The 19,621-nt window shown below is 42.9% G+C and overlaps 1 long non-coding RNA gene across 1 annotated transcript; it reads left to right on the top strand.

Moving 5' to 3' along the window:
- Window positions 1-614: 614 nt before the first annotated feature.
- Window positions 615-5,466, top strand: LOC134169599 (uncharacterized). Its single transcript, XR_009966939.1, has 2 exons — window positions 615-1,153; window positions 1,828-5,466. It is a non-coding gene; the product is annotated as an uncharacterized LOC134169599 (long non-coding RNA).
- The last annotated feature ends 14,155 nt before the right edge of the window (window positions 5,467-19,621 follow it).

Genomic DNA, 19,621 nt, shown 5'->3' with positions numbered 1-19,621 from the left:
AAAAGACAGTCTTAGAAGAGGACCTACATAAATAGTCAGCAATGCCATGAAAACATAGTAACCTAAGGTTTTGGTTCCTTCATCTCTACTGCAGAAGCACCTTTAATGCACTGGTTTAGCAATCATGGTCAGGATGGGGTAGTGCCAAATGCCCTCAGCAGGGTGAAGTCACCAGCTCCAGCCTTGGGTATTCGCATATTGTGAGTTGGGCTGCAAACCATCACAGGTCCCCTTGGGAGGGACTGTGATTCACAGTTTAGTGTTGGTTTCAGTTTTGGGGATGGTGGCATGATTTTGCATCAGTTTCAGGGTTTTACCCGTCAAGTCCAGAAGCTTACAGGTGTCCTTACATTACAGAAGAAATCCAGCAGCAGAAATTTTCATAAAGATGCTAAGTGTAACCAGGCTCATGACAAAAAACCCTAAGCACTGGTACAGAATTCCTCAGTCAGAAAGCTGGATATGCAGGATATGTGGACCTCATCTGAGCCATCACTGTGCTGGAAGATGGGGCAGCTGCAGGTTTCTACAGTAGCTGCTGGATAGAGTCACTTGAGTCTCATGAAACACTGAAACGGCAACCAGGATCCAGTCCCACGATCACTGCGCTTCTTTGAATGTATTGCTCACAGCAATCAATTGTACTGGTTGAATAAATTCTTTATTTCAGATCTAGCTTTGATGAATGGCTCTGCCTAATGCACAGAAGAGTCAAAAGCAATATACTGGATCTTGAAGCCATATTCTGTCCTCTGAGGTGCTACAGTGACTTCATCCCATCGAATCTACATATGGAAGAGGAAAAAGTAGCCAGTAGTCTGCCCATAGCAGCGTGGTCCTATTGAAAGAAAAGGTCATTTGTGTTGGTGTGCACTTTGGGGTAAGACAAGCACCCGTGGAAGTTATGAAGATGAGTTACTTTCTTTCATCTCATTTTTAATTTATCTTTTCAGGAAAGAGTTCTATATCTTGTAAAGTGCTACTCTGCCAGTAGCTCTGCAGCAAGCTTCATCACTTCAGATTGCATCTGAGACCATGGACCACTCCATATCTTGCAGGCTGTTATGTGAATCTGTGACATTCACTTAGAAACAGGAGCAAAATCTTCAACAAAGGAAGAAGTGTCCTGTCAGCAGTCAAACTCCTCACATAAGTAAGTTCCATTTAGTTTTATTTGTTTTCTGCAATGTAGCACAAACTATGTCTAGAAGAGCCACAAAGCTCTTCCAAAAGCAACAGGACATCGTTCCCAAGAGTCTGAGGTTTTCAAAGAAATTAGTTAATGGTCCTGGATTAGCACAGCACAAGAAAGCAGTTGTGCTTGGCCTATGCATGGTACCACTACACATCAGTTGTCCTGGATGCAGGTGCAGAAGATGTGCAGAGCTTTCTTCCTTGCCAGGGAAGTTGTCCACAAGGCTTAATACAGTTTAGGGTGGGGGAAATGCTAGACATCTGGAGACATGGTTGCTGTTGAGGCTGGAGGCTTTTAGAAATGAAGAGCTTTATAGCAGCAATTACCCATCCCCTGCTCTGCTTCTCCCTGTCCTCCTGCACCCTGGAACTGTGGATTTTGGGATATTCCTTTGAGGCACTAAGCAGGTCTCTGGACATATGGTGCAAGCTCAGATCTTATCCTTTCTCAAAGTTAAACAGCTTTCCTCAGAAAATAGAGGGAATTTTCTGCTTTGACATTGATGCTTTGACCTCAGCTAAAAAAACTGCCTTGAGATCTGAGATCTCTGTGTCTCACTGGTGGGGTTGACAGCACTGTAAGAAATGTGACCTGGCCCTTCCTCTCATCTATCCCAACCCTGGAAATGGCAGGTTATGAAGATGACTCCCATATGCTTTCATGTTGAGCTTTGTGGAGGTAGCATTTCCAGGACAGACTCTGCAACCAGAGGATTCAAAACTGATTTCATTTATTAAGGCTGAAAATAAATCAGTGAAGTCCTTGGGTAAGAACATGCAGTTCTGATTGCTGGTGCTTCATGTAAAATGTCAAATTCTACTACTCACAGCAAAATTGCTCTTTTTTTCCATGCTTATTTTGAGCCTGTATGTGGTGAGCTGCCTGCATGTTGTCCCTCAGCACGTGGTGTGACTCCAGCCTGTGTCCACAACAGCGGGTGTCCCCTGGAAGGGAGGAAAAGAGGGAATTACATATGGTAAAACAGCCCTACCTGGGAGAGGGACTAGAGAAATGCTAATTATTCTGCCTGTCCTGGAAACGATGGGAAGTCTGGTCCCTGTTGAAAACCTTTGCTGTAAACTCTGCTTTAGCACCAGCCAAATCTCTGCTTGTATTGAAAAATCCTTCTGATTTGCTGTCCTGCAGGGCTGACATGCTTACTGTAACAAAACAAATCTGTGCTGCACTGTGTGTTTGTCCCCAAGTAATAGTGGGGGGAGAGGGGAGAACCAAAGAGGCTGAGTCATTTGTCTTCTTTCCCTGTCTTGGTAATGAAATATTGCTGTTAAACTCTGCCCTGCCTTTCCTGTTACTAATTTATTTTTTTTTTCTTTTTTCCAATGGTTACCTTTTAAAAGGTTTGTAAAATTGCATTACTGAAATTTATGACTGTGTAGCAATATGTGCCCATGCATTAATTCTCTTCAAGGCCAACGTCTTGTAGCTGCAAAATTAATGTTATGGCGCAGCTTCTCGCATGGCTAATGGCTGTTCAATAATGTAGGGCTCACATTTTGCTCAGCTTATGGCACTTAATTCCTTGAAATAATTCTGCCTGGAAGAGTTTGCCAGGTAATGGTTAAAAAAAGGCACGTGCAGAACACGCGGATATGTATTTTAATGCATTTTTGTTTATGCAATTAGAGGCTTGAAAATCTTGGCCTTGTGAATTGGTTCAGTTGGCTTTCAACTTCTTTGAATGGCATTTAGTTGAAAGGTTCAAAACCAGATGTGTCTGAATGCAGTGGACTAAAAATGTGCCCCTTAATCATGACTGGTCTGGAGAGGCTGAATTTGATGTTGGTGTTACCCTGGGAGTTACACCCTGTGCTCTTTGGAATGAGTGAACAATAGCAGTTCAGTAAATTATGAATTAATTGATGTTATCTATGTTTAGATTTACATTTTCTTACTAAGCAAAAAGAAAAAAGCCACTTTCTACTAGAAGGGTGGATTAGTATTTGTAGCCTCTTTACCAACTGAAATGTGATATTCCAGGTTAAAGACAGATATAACAATGCAAAGCAGATAACCTGACGAGGGTTTGCTTGTATTCTGGTTGAAAAGAAGAGGTTGGAGGAATATTTTGAAAGTGCCGAGACAGGAATTTAGATGGTGTCTGACAGTGCTTGTTTTCTTCTTCAAAGCTTTGTCTGACAGCCAGAAGAAAACTCAGTGCTTATGATCTACCTTGTACTATAGACTTGTGTCTGGGATATCGTACATGCAAGATCATTGTTCTTAAAGGTAAAACCTTGGGACTCAAAAGGAATGTATGAAGTGTTGAGCAGCTGAGATGTAGTGGAGCTCGAGGGCAGGGGAATGCCTGGTGATTAAGTCCAAGTTACACTATGCATGAGCCCACTGGTCTCACAGGGTGGCCTCCAACCACACCAGACCCTGGCTTTACATCAAGTGATCTCTTGTCAAAGTGCTCAGTGACAGCAGCCTGCAAAGATGTGGTAGAGAGCAAAAATATCCCTGTATGTATGGGAGCACCTTTTGTCTCAGGCTTTTGGGGGAACAGTGACATCTTTTCCTCTCTGCTGGAAGACATGAGCTGACAAAAGTAAGGCATCCCTGGGATGGAGAAACCAGAGCAGGAGGAAAGATAATCTCATGTGAAAGCTCTCAAGGCATTACTGTATGTCTTCTGTGTTTTGGAACCAGTCACTTGATCTCTGCAGGCTTTAGTTTCATGCCAGTTATTCACTGTGTCTCCAGGCTTTTTCCTGGAACAGAGCTTTCCCCTTGCTGTGTGGTTGTGAGGTGCTGAGGAAAAGACATGGGCTGAGACATCTTACAAGCATTGTCTTGATATTTATAATGGCATTACCAGTATCATAAGCAGTTACAGCCAGATCAGTCATCAAATTTGAATCTCTGTTGGTAATCAGTGACACAACACCTGGGAGGTATTTGGCTTAGTCTGTGTAAGAGTTTTGGTATTATTGCAGTAATGAATGTCACCAGAAAAGCTTTTTGGGGAGTATAGGAGGAAAGAGAAAAGCAGGGAAAGCATGATGCTGTGCTGGGATCGCAGCATGGGGAGAGCAGGATTAGTGCTGCAGGAGATGGGCAGACAGCGAGCATCTGCTGTGGGCCACCAGGATCAGAGCACAGCAGGAATGAGAATTCTTGGACCAGTTATCAAGGAATTGGGAAACTCCAGGATACTGTACTCATGGGGGATTTTTACTACCCAGACATCTGCTGGGTAACAAATGCAGCTCATCATGGCGATAATGTACAGCCCTAATTCACTATAAATCCTCTCCCATATGTTTAGAATTGTATTTACAGTAGGAAGAGAAGGATAGTTATTCATGAATAAAGGTGAACTCAGTTGCTGGTGCAGAGTCAGTCATATACTGTGGAAAATAATGTACGACAGACTTGAACAGAATCCCTCTGAAAGCATGGCTGTATTTTAGGTATTTTCAAGTGTTGCTGCAGTTACTGATTGCTTTTAAATGCACCGATTGAACTCCTTATATCTCCGTAACTTTTGCTGGCCTAGAAGCATGAGTTCAGAAGTGGAGCTAATGAAGAATTTTCCTCAGGATGAAATATGCCTCCTTGAAACCAATTCTGCTGATGAGGAGGTTGAAAAGGTTTAAGACAAAAACTAAGAAAGGAACCATAAGGGCTGCTTAACTCCCCGGTAGCACATGAAAGTATGTTGTTTTATTGATATACTTCTCTGGCCTTTCTTCAGTTGCGGCAATAATTTTGCCATCTAACTCACCGTGGACCTAGAAGATCACTGTGACCTTAAATATATCTAATATTGAGGCAAGAAGGAGATGTCCCAGCCACCAGAGTTCAGGGCTAAGCACAGTTACTTATGAATTATGGTGCCTTTTCCTGCCGTTCAGCAGTTCCCTGCTCCCTGGCTGTGCTTGGCCCTGTGCTGCCTCATTGTCAGCATGAGTTTGTTTCAGTAAGGATGCTCTATACTGAGCTCTGGCTTCGGCCACTCAGTGCCCGGGGATTTGCATAATGTCATTACTGCTTATTCTTCAATTACAATCTTTGAATATGCAAATCTGTCAATGCTGGTTACTGTAATCCCTCTGCCCTGGCTGGTCCCCAGCTGGGGAAGTATTTGAGCTGTTTGCTGGCAACAAGGGTTTTCGTGTTGGTTTCCCATTTCCAGCTGTGGGTGAAGGGGAAAACCCCTTGATCAGCTGCCTGAAACAGATGGAGAGCAAAAAGCAAAGAGAAACTCTGTGAAATTCAGAAAAAAGAAATGTCCTTTTTTAAAAGAACTCGAATGCCTTTTCCCAGTGATTTTCCTTGCAGGAGCTCACATTCATTCTGGTGATGAGAGGTGGAATGGGTCGCCTTGCTCCATCCCACCCACTGCAGCAGGGGTTTGTCCTTGCAGTAACTGTCCCATGTTTCTGTCTTCCCTGGCTGCTTCCCATTTGAAATACGGTTTCAAAGTGAAAGAGCTGAAATGACAACCAACAGTTTGGAAGAAGGCTGTCTGTCCACTGCTTGTGTCCAGGGAGTGGAGTATCTAGGTGGATTTGAAACGAACACTGTGCATGGGAACATGTCCCATGTCAGTATGTGTTAATGGATATTATCTATTTCAGGAAAAAGAGGAAAACCCAGGTAAATGTAGAACCAGTGATTTACAGGAATCAACACCATTGCAGTACTAAATGCAGACAGACAAGCAGCATATTTGTTGCTGATGGCACTGTTACCTTGGATAATAAAGCCATTTCATAACTATTTGTCTGTGTCTTGAGCTTCCACACATTTTGTCTCAAAGTTTTTCATTTCTAATGAGGTTTCGTATCCTGGATATTTTACTCAGATCAACAAAAAAGGTTTGAAATCCATTTGTTAAGAGTCGTCATTGCCATGTATTAGTACATTCTGTTCTCACATCAGTTTCTTCTGTTCTCAGGATCTTCCCCTGCCACATGTAGAGGAAGACACCTGCAAGTAAAGATGTATGTTGTATCAGGGCCTGCTGCTGAAAATGTCTTGAGTGCTCCAGAGCTCTGTTTTCATGCCACACTTGCCAAAAGGTTGTCATGCTTCTCTCCTGACAGATTAGTATCAACTGAAACATTTGGAGAGCAATTGTACTTCATGTGGTTTTGACCCTTTAAGTCATTTTGGAGGTGTTCATCTTACTTTCACTACCTGCATTTCTGCTGTACAATAGAAGTAATGGAAAAAAAAAATAACCAGAGAACATACTTTTAATGTCACTCTATTATAAAGTAGTACTCCAGAATTATTTTTCACTGAGTACAAATGAACTGTGTCTTTCTCAGTGAACTGTAATCATGAAAGAGTATCCTGGGAACTGAAGAGCTATGCTTATGGCAAGTAAAGGACAGCATTTCATGTATTATTTTATCATCATGTATCTCTAATCTGGAAGAATTCCTCTACAAACTTTAGGAATAAGAGGGTAATCTAGTGCCTGGTTTTATTTAGTATTTGGCTTGTCTGCTGGAACCAATGGGAAGAGATGAGTTTATGATGTTGATATTTTCAGGAAGCTGAGACTCTTAAAGCATATGAAGTGTCAAGGTTACAGGAATCAACTCTTTCTATTTCAGAAATAGTGCAGGTAAAATGTAACCATTCAAAAACACTGCAAAGAAGGAACATGCTGCCATTTTTATGGTGCAGAGCAATATGGCAATGTAAAAGCAAGAACCAGTCCAGTAAAGGGAGAAGAGTGTCCCACGTCTCAAGTATTGTCTTGACTCAGCTTCCCTGTAGTCAAAAACAGTAGTCACTGTAAGACTTGCAGTGCATTAATCAGAGAGGTTTTCCTGCACATTGTCAGTCTGTGAAGCTGTCCAACCTCCCTGTCTGAAGTTTGTTCTATTCAAGTTTTCTCCATTAACAGTGGGTTATCTTTACTCCTATCAGTTTGCCGTAGGTTGTAACCGGTTGAAGTGAATGAAATTCTCAAAGAATAAGTTCTGCTGCAATGATTCCTTTTACTTAAATACCTGATCAAGTGAAAATTCTGCTTCTGAAAAACTAGAACAAGAACAAAATCTGTCAACTTGTTAGATGCCCTCAGTGACTGTATGTAGTCTTACTAGAGACTTTGACCACATCTTCCTTCATTTCTTTTCATGCTACTTACAGAGTAACTCTATGTAAAAATGGAGTGCATGATTTACTTTAACCAAGGAAAGACAAATCCATTCTGAAGGTGGGAGATGGCCAGTTTCTGGGTTTGAGTTGTGTGTAGGTTTTGAATTATTTTGGAGCAGTTCTTTTGGGGGGATGCTGAAAATGACTCACAGTGGGGCCACACAAGAGAGCACCATTGTGCTCGTTATCCGCTCTAATGCTATAATGAAATGGAAAAGACTGTAATGAAATGGAAGTCGCCTCCTGCACTCAAGTTTCACCGTTTCAGAATTGGAGGTGAGCTTTCCCCCAAATTGTATGGCATAATGGGTATCTCTGTGCTATCCCTCCAACCAGCCCCGTCTGCATGCCTGCATTTTGAAGTTCTTATGGGCCAGGAGCCGTACGCTGAAGCAGGACAGTCTTCTCCAGGGCAGCTGTGGTGGTTACTGAGGGAATTCAGCCTTTATTTAGCCCATAAGATATGGCTCCCACCACTGCTGAATTGTAGGTACTGCTCAGTTACTGTTCTGCGAGTGCTGCACTACATTGCAGTATTTCAGGAGGAAAAGTGGAGAATGACTTTTCCATCTGAAGCTATATGAGGGGATTCAGCCAGCCAGCATGTAATTACCCTAGCTGGAGCAAGGCCAAGGGAGAGGATCTGTGGCTCTCCATCTGCAGGCTTAATTTTCAGCACTTCAAATGAGGGATTGCACAGAACACATCAAAATTAATGGAACAAACTTAATTTCTGTCTGGACATCTCCTCCATCATGCCCACATTAGACACAAATAACTCGCCAGTATGGTGTACCATGCAATGCCCTTCAGTGGCTCAGTTTACAAACCCAAATTGAAAGAGCAGCTGGAGGCAAGGAGCCTTTCCCCTTCATTCAGGTGAGTTGTGCAGTGGGTAATGAAAATGCTATTGTTTTCCAAACTGGGCAAAATGGGTTATTCAGGCAAATAAATTCTGCTTGTGACTCTTCCTTTCACAATAGAAACCATGGCCCTAATCCAGTAAAGCCCTTTATTATGTGCTTAACTGGAAATTTGTGAGTGGGCCTGCTGATTGCAAGGGATCAGCTCTCGTGCTTAAAGTTAAATACGAGGAGCAGGAGCTGGCAGGTGGGTGGATGTGCGGTGTGATTGCCCAGGGGCCAGGCCTTATTATCTATGATTATACGGGCTTAGAGTTTGGCTGGATCCGGGCCCATTTGAACAAAGAAGCGGGATTAGCAGGCGTGCAAATAGGGAGCAAAGCCAGAGGGTTCCAGCAGTGTTGAACACAACTTTGTTACTGTGACAGAATGCATAAAAGTGAATGAAAAGGCTGTATGATTGCTATTGCCATCCTGTTAATTAGGCTGAACTCATGCTTCATTAGTGCTACAATATGCTTCCATCTTAACAAAGCCCTGTTGGGTGTACGGAACCACTTTACTATTAGTAAAATGAAACCTTATCAGAAAGCCCTGCAATTCATTTCATAAGACAAGTCATGACATATATTGTGTTGAAATTGCACCAAAGAGACAGATTACTTGCTTAACACTTGCTATTCCTAATGAACAGGAACATATGTTTTCAAAACTGAGTTATTTATTGCATTAGGAGCTCTTCTGACCTCATGCCTAATTACATTGCATAGTCCTTTATCAGTGGTTCAAGTAGTTCCTAAATAACACAAATTGAACTGAGCTGCTTTTGCTCATTCACATTCTCTCAGTGGCACTGTGGAAATACCATCAAGTCCTAAAACCCTTGTTTCTTGCTGTCATTGTGGGGAAGAGAGCTTTGTGTATAACCAGGACAATATCCCTGCAGCAGGAATGCAGCAAAACCACTAGCACAATCCACATTCCCATATTCCCTGCTTGCAGCAATACAAAGCAGTGCTGATTGAGCAGCACAGTGAAAACTTGACACACACGCAAGAAATGATGTGTACTGCTCACTCACTGTCCCCAAGAAAACACTGTGCTCCCCTGACACTGCCCTACTGCCGATAGAGTGTGTAGTAGTGCAACGGTAGATGCCGACCTGGCAGTGATTTTTCTATGGACTCACTGTGCTGGGAAGGGAGTTTGAATGAAATCAGGGCACAGGTCCACATTGGCTTCAACTGCAGAGCTGCCTTCAGTCAGTCTGGCCCCACCAGACATCCCCACTTTCTTAGTGATGTTAGTCAGTTTCTGTGACTGCCTTCAAAACCAGATTTCTGCAGATTAGAATACACCAGGACTAACACACATACAAATATCCCAAAGAGTTTTGGCTGACTTTGGTTGTTTGACCCATCCATCTAGCATAGCATACAGCAGCTCTGCAGTGCCGTTGGTGCTGTGGGAATAATCGGTTGTGGGTTGTGAGAGAGAACAAATAGGTGAGAAAGTGGATATAGGGAGGAGTGACTTTAACGGATCTATTACTGAGGGTAAAAAGAAACTAGCTGTGTTCACAAAGGTATGAATGTGAGGCTGAATAATTTCCCAGCCTCTGTAACTAATTGCCAGTGGCTGTTGGGGATTTGGGGACAGGTTGTGTTTTGTGCTCCAGGGATTGTCTCACACGACTCTCTTCTACAGGCTGAAGTCAAATGGCAAATGTTGGCTTTGCTTCAGTACAGCAGGGTGAATACCACGGTGTTCCCTCACCTTCCCTGGAAAGTCCTGGTTTGATGGATCCCTTCTGAGGCCCCCAGTGGCAGCACTGCACTCTACCACAGCTGAAAGCAGATGTGTCCAGCAGAGTAGGTCATGTGTGGTGGTTAGATTCAAGTCCATCCTAGCTCTCAGCTCTTCCTACCTGAATGATCTGGATTTGCTATTACTAGTGGTAAGCTCAGGGGAGGGAGAAAAGTAGCCAGATCTGTTTGTTTTCATGTATCCTCCTTGTACCATTCTTTAGCCTTACAGAAAACATCTGTGCTTACTCATGTCCTCCTACAGTACACCTAAAAATATCTCCCTTCCTCCACTTCCAATACTATACTTTGGACAACTGAAATGACCCTGTGTGAGAGGGTCTTAAGAGCACAGTCTAATGGAGAAAAAAATGTGAATAGGTGTCGTGGTTTAAACCCAGTCAGGTAACTTGTTCACTCACTCCTCCCCCTTCTTTCCCTGCCCCTGCTCCCGGAGGGACGGAGAGGAGAATCAAAAAGAATGCAACTCCCATGGGTTGAGATAAGAACAGTTTAGTAACTAAGGTATAACACAAATCACTGCTGCTACCACCAATGATAATAATGATAAAGGAAATAACAAGGGAAGAGAATACATCATCTCACCACCAGCCGACCGATAACTCGCCCCCCGTGCCCGACCAAGCACCGACCGATACCTCCTCCAGCCCTGCAGTCTCCCAGCCCTTCCGGCTAACTCCCAGTTACATCCTGGGCATGACGTGCTGTGGTATGGAATACCTCTTTGGTCAGTTTGGGTCAGGTGTCCTGTCTCTGCTTCCTCCTGGCTTCCCCTCCTCCCTGGCAGAGCATGAGGCTCACAAAGTCCTTGGCCAAACCAAAACATCCTTGTTATCAGCTCTGTTCCCGAGCTGAAAGTCAAAACACTGCCCTGCACCAGCTACCAAGAAGGAGAAAAAATGACTGCTACTGCTGAACCCAGGACAATAGGTAATGTAGTAAAAACAACTGTCTGAAAGAGCATCTCTGAACTGCTCACCAATTCTGTTTGCTCTTCTAACTCAGGCTACTTGTATTGTCATCCAGATCCAGGGCTGAAGGGCAATTATTGGTGTAACCCTGTGAAATCCGCTATTTTACCCCAGGCTGGCTGCAGTCCCAAGTGCCGCGGATGATGGTTACAGTGTCAAGCTCATGTGCCAACTGCTGTGTGATTGCACGTCCCCAGTGAAATCAGTGCCAGCCCTGTGCACCCAGGGGAGCTGCACTTGTTCGCACCAGTTCAGATTTGCACCAGTGCTCCAAAGTGAGCTGTATCCAACTGTGATATGAAGTTTCTAACAGTGACAGAAACAGAGGTAGTTTTGCAGAAGGATTATTAAATAGAAATATCTTATTCTTACAGGCATGGAAAATGCTGCACTACAGTAAATTTGGAAAGATCATGTAAGATTTCATTCTGAGGTGGAATAATGCCTTTCTTGATGCCTTAGGGCCAGCATCACCATAAGCCACAGTTGTTGATTTTCATCAGGTTACTTTTAATCCACATCCGATCTCTTGCTCTGCTTTGCCATGCAACTGTAGAGATGCTTGAGCTGAAACAGAGTGATGGGACAGGACAAAGCAGTGCAGGACAGGAATGGCTGTTTTGGTGGCAGAACCAGCTTACATCAATTCAAAGTGGTCACAGAACTGTCACACGAGACAGGCAAAGCTCATGTTCTCCACTGCTTGTGGCCAAGGACATACCTACAACTGTTTGGTTACTTAACCAAGTGGTTTCCGAAGCTCATTTTTGTATAGGTGACTTTTATAACCAAAAGTGAATAAAGGAAACTAGTGTCTCAAACAGCAAGAAATTATAACTGCTGACTCACAGTTGTGTTTTTTAGCATATACTGGCCATAAGAGTATCTAATTGCCTGTTGTTCTGGCTGGGTTTGTAAATGTGAATATGAAATAAATGACCCGTTACCACTGCGTTCCCACAGAATATCTTGAGCAACAATACAAGTTACAACCCATTTGCCAATGTCTAATTCAGTTATTCTGTGGGTTATTTTCAGATAGCTTTCCTGGGGTGAAATTTATTATTTAATTTTATTTCATTTAGTGTAAATACAGATTTTTAATAAGTGGATGGTCAAAATTTAATATGTTGAAAATCATAGGAAAATCATCCCACCTTCCCGTTCTTGTGAACTGAATTTGCAGGGATGGTGGGTATCACGTGGTACTGGATTTATTTTCCTTCACCTATCGTATGGCTTAGCTCACCACAGTGTTTTGCATCTGGGTCAGCTGTATTTTTATCAAGCATTAACATGCACAAGGGTTTGCCAGTACTTAATAAAAATGCCACTGAAAACTGCATTCTTCCAACTCTTTATTGAAGCAGATTATACTGTGTTTGAACTGTGTTTGAACTGAAGGTACGCTCATGTGAAAACTCTTATATTCATAACCCACACCCAAGCAATAACAAAGAACTCAGTTAATGAAAATCACTCAAAGGAAATCACTGCCCACCCCTTCCAAGATCAATTAAGAAGATTATTCCAGCATACCTAATGCTGCCACCCTGCTGTTGGATTGTAAAGCACCGTTTCCCTTTAGAAGGCTAAGGTAGGGAGTCTGACAATACTGTGTAATAAACAGTGCTGTGAAAAAAGCATTTATGGTGCTATTACCACCATCTATCCTTACAGCAAAGGACAACACTTGGACAGTGTAAATATATAAGGTCTCCCAGTGAGGCTCACATTCAAATGAATGAACCTTTTCAGACAAAGGATGGCAAAACTCTTTCCCAGGGGTTTTCTGTCTTCGGAGGACACTCAGCATGGCTTCCTAATGCTCAGTACATCAAGGATCAGCTGGAAGAAGACTGCTCCTCCAGACAGAGAAGAGAACATCCTTTCTGGCAGTACACCAGCAATAACACCATGACAGATGGAGTAGCTGACAGAGAAGAAATACATGTGTAGAGCAGGGAATCCAACATTTTGCTGCGTGGCTATAAGCATGACAGTGTGTGCAAACCTCAGCTGCTGGGAAATGATGCTCCACTGGCTTCAGAGATACGCAGCAAACTATACTAGCTGAGAGTCTGGCTTTGTTGTGGATATTCCAGTTTCTAAATGTGTTTGTTCTCCTCCTCTTTTTCCTCTCCTCTCCTCTCAGGTCCCTGTTGACAGTAACAGGTTTCTCCTGGGGATTTATCTTCCCACAAGCATCAGAAGGTGGGCCTGAGCTTTGGTGATGCAGAGCTGAATGCTGGAAGTTCTTAATAATGGCAAAGGTCTTAAAAACTGAGACTCCAGTGTATATCCATAATGAGAAACTGACAGAACTGCTTTGAATATTTGTCTGATACTAATTGTTCTGCCAAAAATAGCTGATTTTTAACTACGCAAAAAACTAATATTGCCAAAACATTACTTCTCATTGCAAAAATGCACCGATCCTTCAAACAGCATTAAAGATACAATTCATTGGCTTATGCAAATGAAAAAATGTTCATAATCATTTTGGTAAATATTTCATTTAGTGTAAATGCAGATCCATTTTAAACTGCAAACATATGCAAAGGCTGGTAAGGTTTATTTCAAACAGTTCACAGAGCAAAAAGCTGCTGCATTTTTCAAGTGAACCCTTTGGCCCACATATGGAGGCTAAAAGGGAGGAAAGAGAAGAGGGTGAACCTTTTCTCCAGTGGTTGTGACTAAACCACTGAATAACTGCTTTTTTTCTCTTTACAGCGTGTTTTAATATGTAGTGTGATTCACATGCTGCACTATGAGGGGAAAAATGCCCCAACCCAAATAGCTAGGAACAGAAAATAGAAATACTATTTTTTTTCCCCTCTGTATTTAAACCAGGGGATTTGTGGGGCACAGAAGGAAAAACTGAGGCATTTGTTCCCTTTGACCTAAACCTCACACTTTTCTCCCTAGCCATAAAGACCTACAAGGATTAGAAGAGATTTCAGGACAGGGAGCCACAAGCTGCTCTGGGCTGGAGCAGGGTGTACCAATCAAGGTGTTGCTTTGTAAGTGAAAACACATGTAGACCCTTCTCCCAGCAGGCAGCACTTATCTATGGCCTTTGTGATTTGTTGATGTAGAGCAGGTGAGCCTTCTTGCCCATGCAGTATGGGAAGTGGATGGTAGCAGTGCTCCTGGGGATCTTTCCTGTTGTCACTGCAAGGTAAGGCCCTGCTATGGCCAGGGATTTAGTTTTTCTCTTCTTGTGTAGAAAGATAAAGATGTGAGAGGATTCTTCATTCATTTTTGAGCAGATTCATTTGGGGGTTGCAGCTCTCTTGCTGCCTCTCTGGGTGTGAAACAGTTGTTTGGTGAGGGAGCTGAGTAGAAGCTTCTCCCCCTAGGGCCAAACTTGATAGAAATGGAATAATAGAGTTGTTTAGGTTTAAGAATACTGAGTTCATCTATTAACCTTGTATTGTCAAGCCCATCACTAAACTGCATCCCTAAGTTCCACATCTACACTGAGGTGGTTTGCTTGTTTTCACCTTTCTTGCAGTATCATGGAAGTGCAGTTGGGTTTGGAAGTGCAAGACAAAGAAAGGCTCTGTGGCTTGCAGGAATGCTTAGCATAGCTTTTATCTGGTGGTCAGCACAACCACAAGATTAGGTCAGAAGCATCAGTATTCTCAATGTGCATTTGGTCGAAGGGAAGATGTGACCTTTCTGCTGAGGTTCTCACCTTTAGCATCCCTCTCAATAGGAAGGATCAAGAGAAGATGCCAAAATACAGCTCAGATTTTTCCCTGAACAGTAATGGCAGGGTGGAGGCACTGTAGGTTTTCATTCCAGCTAAATTAAGTACCCCATGTCTTAAATCTCAAAGCTACATTTTTTTTCCCTTTGTGTAAATCAGTACTGTTGAGTGCAATTGGTGAAGTAATGATAATTCTCCAGGTGCATGTGGCTCTTGGTTTTTCCCTAACATAATCTCTCTGATGCTGCCTCCAGGTGCTTCTTACAGAGTCTGAGGACTTTGCTATTCTCTGGTAACTGCAAGGGCAGCCTGGGTTAGCTTGCTTTCAAAGAACAGAGTAATAATGGTCTGTCTTTGTGAGGACTGCAGAGTTAACCCCAGTGGTTCATTAATGGGTTGTAAAATGAAAGAACTGTGGATTTCTGAAATTAAAGGATTTCTTGGTGTACCTGAATGATCACTCAAAATGTAGGACACATTAAAAACCACTACGAGCCAGAGAGAGTAGATCAGGAACAAAATAATCAGTGACTGTTTTAAAGGGCCCTGTGCAGATACTGGATTCCTGAAGAGCAATGTTTTCAGAAGTACCACAGCAACTCCAAATCACAGAAACGCTTCTGTGAGTGTTTATCTCGTGTATCATTTATGGATCTGCCTCATGCCTGAAGCGTGGGGGTAGAAGGGAGGGCAACCTCTTTGGGGGTGTTCAGAGATCAGTGAAGTTGAATAATTTTCACACTTGTATGTGCTTTGCTCAGAATTCTGCAGTGTGCAGAACTGTGACCTGGGTCACACAAATATCCATCACAAACGGAAATAACGCTCTCATGAACAACCACACTCCTGCAGGAACGCCTCTTTTTTTGGCCATGTTACACAGTAAGGTGCTCTGAGCTCCCAACATGCCCCAGCTCACCCCTGTTTTTTACCTGTTTGGCTTCTCTCTGGCACGTTTGGTTGAGGCTCACCTTCAGCATAAATTATGATTAAGCCTGCCAGTTTACACACAGACAACATCGCTCCATACCCTTGTTTTCTTAACTGATCTCAGTAACAGACTGGCTGTCTTTAAAATCAGTAATACTTTAACCCCAGTTAATTTTGCAATAGCAGAAACATATTACTTGGAATTTGCTCAATGTATTTAGTAATGCCTTGCAGCAGTTCTGGATTTCCAGTGTGTCTCTATGCAGACCCTTTCCCCTCCTGCCTGTGGACCTGACCTAACTCTATCTTGTCCCATTACAACTTTAAGCTGGCTCTGGTTTCAGTTCTGTGCTACTTTTCTGTGCCTTCCCAGAACATTCACAAGGCAGTGGGATGCAAACATGGCAAAAATTGGCTAAACTAATTTGGATGAAGACCTCCCAGCCTGCTTTCTGTAACTTTCATAGAGCTGCTGTAACCTGTTATGGCTCATTATAAAAACCATTGCTTTAGTGTTCATCAGTGATGGCACAATCTTTGCCATGAGGGATTGGATTTCTGCTGTGCCCATCTTGGCAAATGCCTAGGCGTTATTTCTGCAGTTAGAAATAAGCTGCTGAGAGCGTGAATCTTTCTCTTGCTCTCTCCCATAGCTGAAATGTGAGGTAGCTGATACATTCAGTTGTTTCTCTGATCATACCAAATCGGACAAGTGCTGTAATAACAAAAAACAAGTAATTTCTCACATGATAAATAGGGACATTTCATCCTAGAAAGGATGCCCAAGTGAAAACTTGCTGGTAAAATGACCCAGCGTCGCTACTTACCGAAGTCAAGCCCACTGGCAGGCTGCTTGTGAACTTCAGAGATAATCTGAAAGCTGAGTAAAAGCTCAGCCTTTATCTGAGATTGTCAAAACCAATGTTAGCAGCAAAGCTGACAACTCGCTTGTCCTAGAAAATCACTTGTGAGGGTTTTGTGTTTTGTTGGAGTCCCCTCAGTGGTTGAGAAAAGAAAATATAGATGTACTGAAGAGAACAGGCCACATGGAGCCCTTGGAATAGGATGATTCTTTCTGAGGTTTATGGACTTCTGTGCACATGGTGATGGCTGCAGTGAAAGGAGAGCACCTGGAAAGTGAATGATGATAATCTCAGTGCCTGGGACAGGTGGTCCAATAAACAAGGTTACTCCTACAAAGCAAGACAACAGTGTTGTATTTCAGATAGGGAAGGAATAGGATGGAAAAAGAGTTCATGCAATAGAACAAAAGAGTTTACTTCATAAAGGCTTGCAGTTTGCTTGCTAACCTGTGAATGGGTAACTTTCCTTTCTTTGACTAATCCTGGGTGTCTAAATGGCATGATCAATACATGGTTAATTCTCAATAACCTCATACAGTGAAAGTCCTATACACCAGCTAGGACAAGAGCATCCAAGAACGACAAGGCAGCAGTGCCTGTGATAAGTACCAAGCATCAGCAGACTTCACCAGGTGTGTGGCCAAATTCACATAAACCCAACTGGGCACAGACTCCAGAAAGACCCAGCAGTATCTCCTGCAAAACTGCATGGGTAGTAGGAGCTACCAGAAACATGCTGAAGTACTTGGGAATGTTAAGGACATAAAAATCCACAACTTTTATTAAGAATAGATCAGAACTTATCTCTGCAGTGTCAGAAATATTGAGAGACCTGCAACTGTAACAAACTCCCTTGGGTTTGCTCTCTTTTATGAATTCTGACCTGTGCCTTGGCTGCCCATACGCTGTTTGGATTTTACATTGGTTTACCTCATAATTGGATGAAGCTCAGCAGTTTCAGCTGGGTTTCTGGGTTCAATCAAATCATCATATATATGAACTCAGAAACTTCTCATGAAACACCTACTGGGAATTCACATTGCAGCCCAAAACTCAATAGAAAAGTCTCAGGAGAAGTGCCATTTGAAGTGGCATCTCGTATAGCTGCCCAGAGGAATGTGTTAAATATCCTGTGGTACTTTTGACATGATCCAGCTATTGCATCTGCTGTTCCTGCGTCTCCCTCTAGCTTTCGGCTCCAAACTGTTCTGTGAAGTTCTTTAGCTTGGACTAAGCTTGATCCATCTTTCCTAACCAGTGCAATAATTTAGTCTCCTGTGAAAAGGCTACATGAATAGCTGTGTGTTCACATGTAAAACTTCCCTTCCTTTGAACACTTGTTTTCCTGCACTGATGCGTGCAAGAATACAGCAGGATGTTTACTCCCCAAAAGCCTTCTGCCTGTGCTTTTTGATAGCATCCTTCCTCTCTCAGGCAAACCTGCCTCAGTCCTCCTGTCTTTGATTCCTGCCTCACCCATTTATGGGAGCAGGTTATCTGAAGTCTCATGGTAAAAAGAAAAATGTGAAAATATGGTGAATTGCCACAACCTGTGATTAAGTTTTGGAGGGCCATCCCTGATTGGCTGTAGTTGGGCAGGAAGTGGTTGCTATTTAGATTGTACTGTTTGTTATTTGGATGTAGCTACAGAAGCCTTTAGTCATCTGTTTTGTTTTTGTTTTTTTTTTTTTGTTTGTTTGTTTTTTAAGAAAATTGAAAAATATCTCTGGGTCAAATATTGCTTTTGCATTTGGGCTCTGTATGGTGATAAAGCATTTCAGTTTTTGCATTGCTTGCTTGCAGCTAATGCTATGCCCCTAGAGGCTCTCTTAGTAGAAAAAGCATTTTCTGTAGAGGAGCCATATGTGTAGAAAAGATAAGATTTGCAATTGCATATATATATATGTATATAAATAAAAATAAATACATAGGTCAAATAACCAGCTGGTCTAACTCCTGTTCTCAGTGAGCTTCCCTATGGCCAGGCTCAGCTCAGAGCATTTATGGAAGCATGGCACCAGTTATGGCATTGTTTGCTGAACTGGTATTAAGCAATTAGTAGGAAATAGCCCAGGTGAGAGACAAGGAGCATAGGAAAATCCTTAGAAGCCTATTCAGTGCAGTGAGATTTTTTTCTGAGTTAACCTTTTCACCAGGTTACTGTACATGAAGGCATAGACTTTGCAGGTGGTGCAAGTTTCTAGGGCAGTTTTAGATGAGCTGCTGAGTTTTATCTTAAAATGCATTAAAATGTTGCTATTGCTCTGTCCTCATCCTCATTGTTTGTGCTTGGGGCCAGGCAGCTTAGGAGGTGAGAGATGGGTTCCCGTCCCTACCTGTACTCTCCCATCCCGTGTGAAGAGCGTGGAAGTGCTGTGTGCCCCCTCTATGGTGGGACATGGGGCTGGGGTGGCCACAGGTACCAGCTCAGGGCAGTGCCCTTGGAGTCTGCAACGTGTCCCACTTGAGCACAGAAGATGTCCCAGGGCTGTGACCTTGGGAAGATCAATGTGAGATCTGCTTGTGTTATGGATTTGGTATAACTGTGTCTGCCATAAAATGATTCTTCTGTGTCTTTGTTCAGAGGGGTCAATAGATTTAGAGATTTTCTGCATAGCAACATACTGACTTCTGAATCACCTGAGCTCTGGAGCCAGAGATGGCTGACCTGCTTGTGCACACACCAGTTATCGCAGTGATTCACGATGCAAACCCCCTGTGAGTACTTGGGACTGAGTGTGGTGATATGAGTTTGGCTGAAGTTTTCAACCCACTTCATGAGTTTGGTTTACCCATGAAAAATAAGTGGAGACCAGAGGTCCAGCCCTCTTGAAGGGTGTCTGGAAATTGTGATATCAAGGTTGCTGGGGAACAGATTTATGTTTTCATCATATGCCCTACTTCTCTTTTGCTGTTCCTTGGCCAGTTTGTGTGCTGAGATCCTTCTGATTTAGGGTATAGATTGTGCATTGTCCTCCCAGTCACTTCCCTGCTGACAGTGACATGGTTTTGTGAGAGAATCTGGGAACACAGATCCATCAGAAATTTCAAGGAGAGTGGCTTGCTTGGAAAACAGCATCTTCGAGTTTTGTGCATCTGCCTCCTTATGAAGGT

The sequence above is a fragment of the Pezoporus occidentalis genome, unplaced genomic scaffold, assembly GCF_034315485.1.
Source record: "Pezoporus occidentalis ecotype Australia unplaced genomic scaffold, CSIRO_AGI_Poc_V1 ctg11, whole genome shotgun sequence".
Classification (NCBI taxonomy): Eukaryota; Metazoa; Chordata; class Aves; order Psittaciformes; family Psittacidae; genus Pezoporus; species Pezoporus occidentalis.
This window is presented reverse-complemented; position numbering and strand designations above follow the sequence as displayed.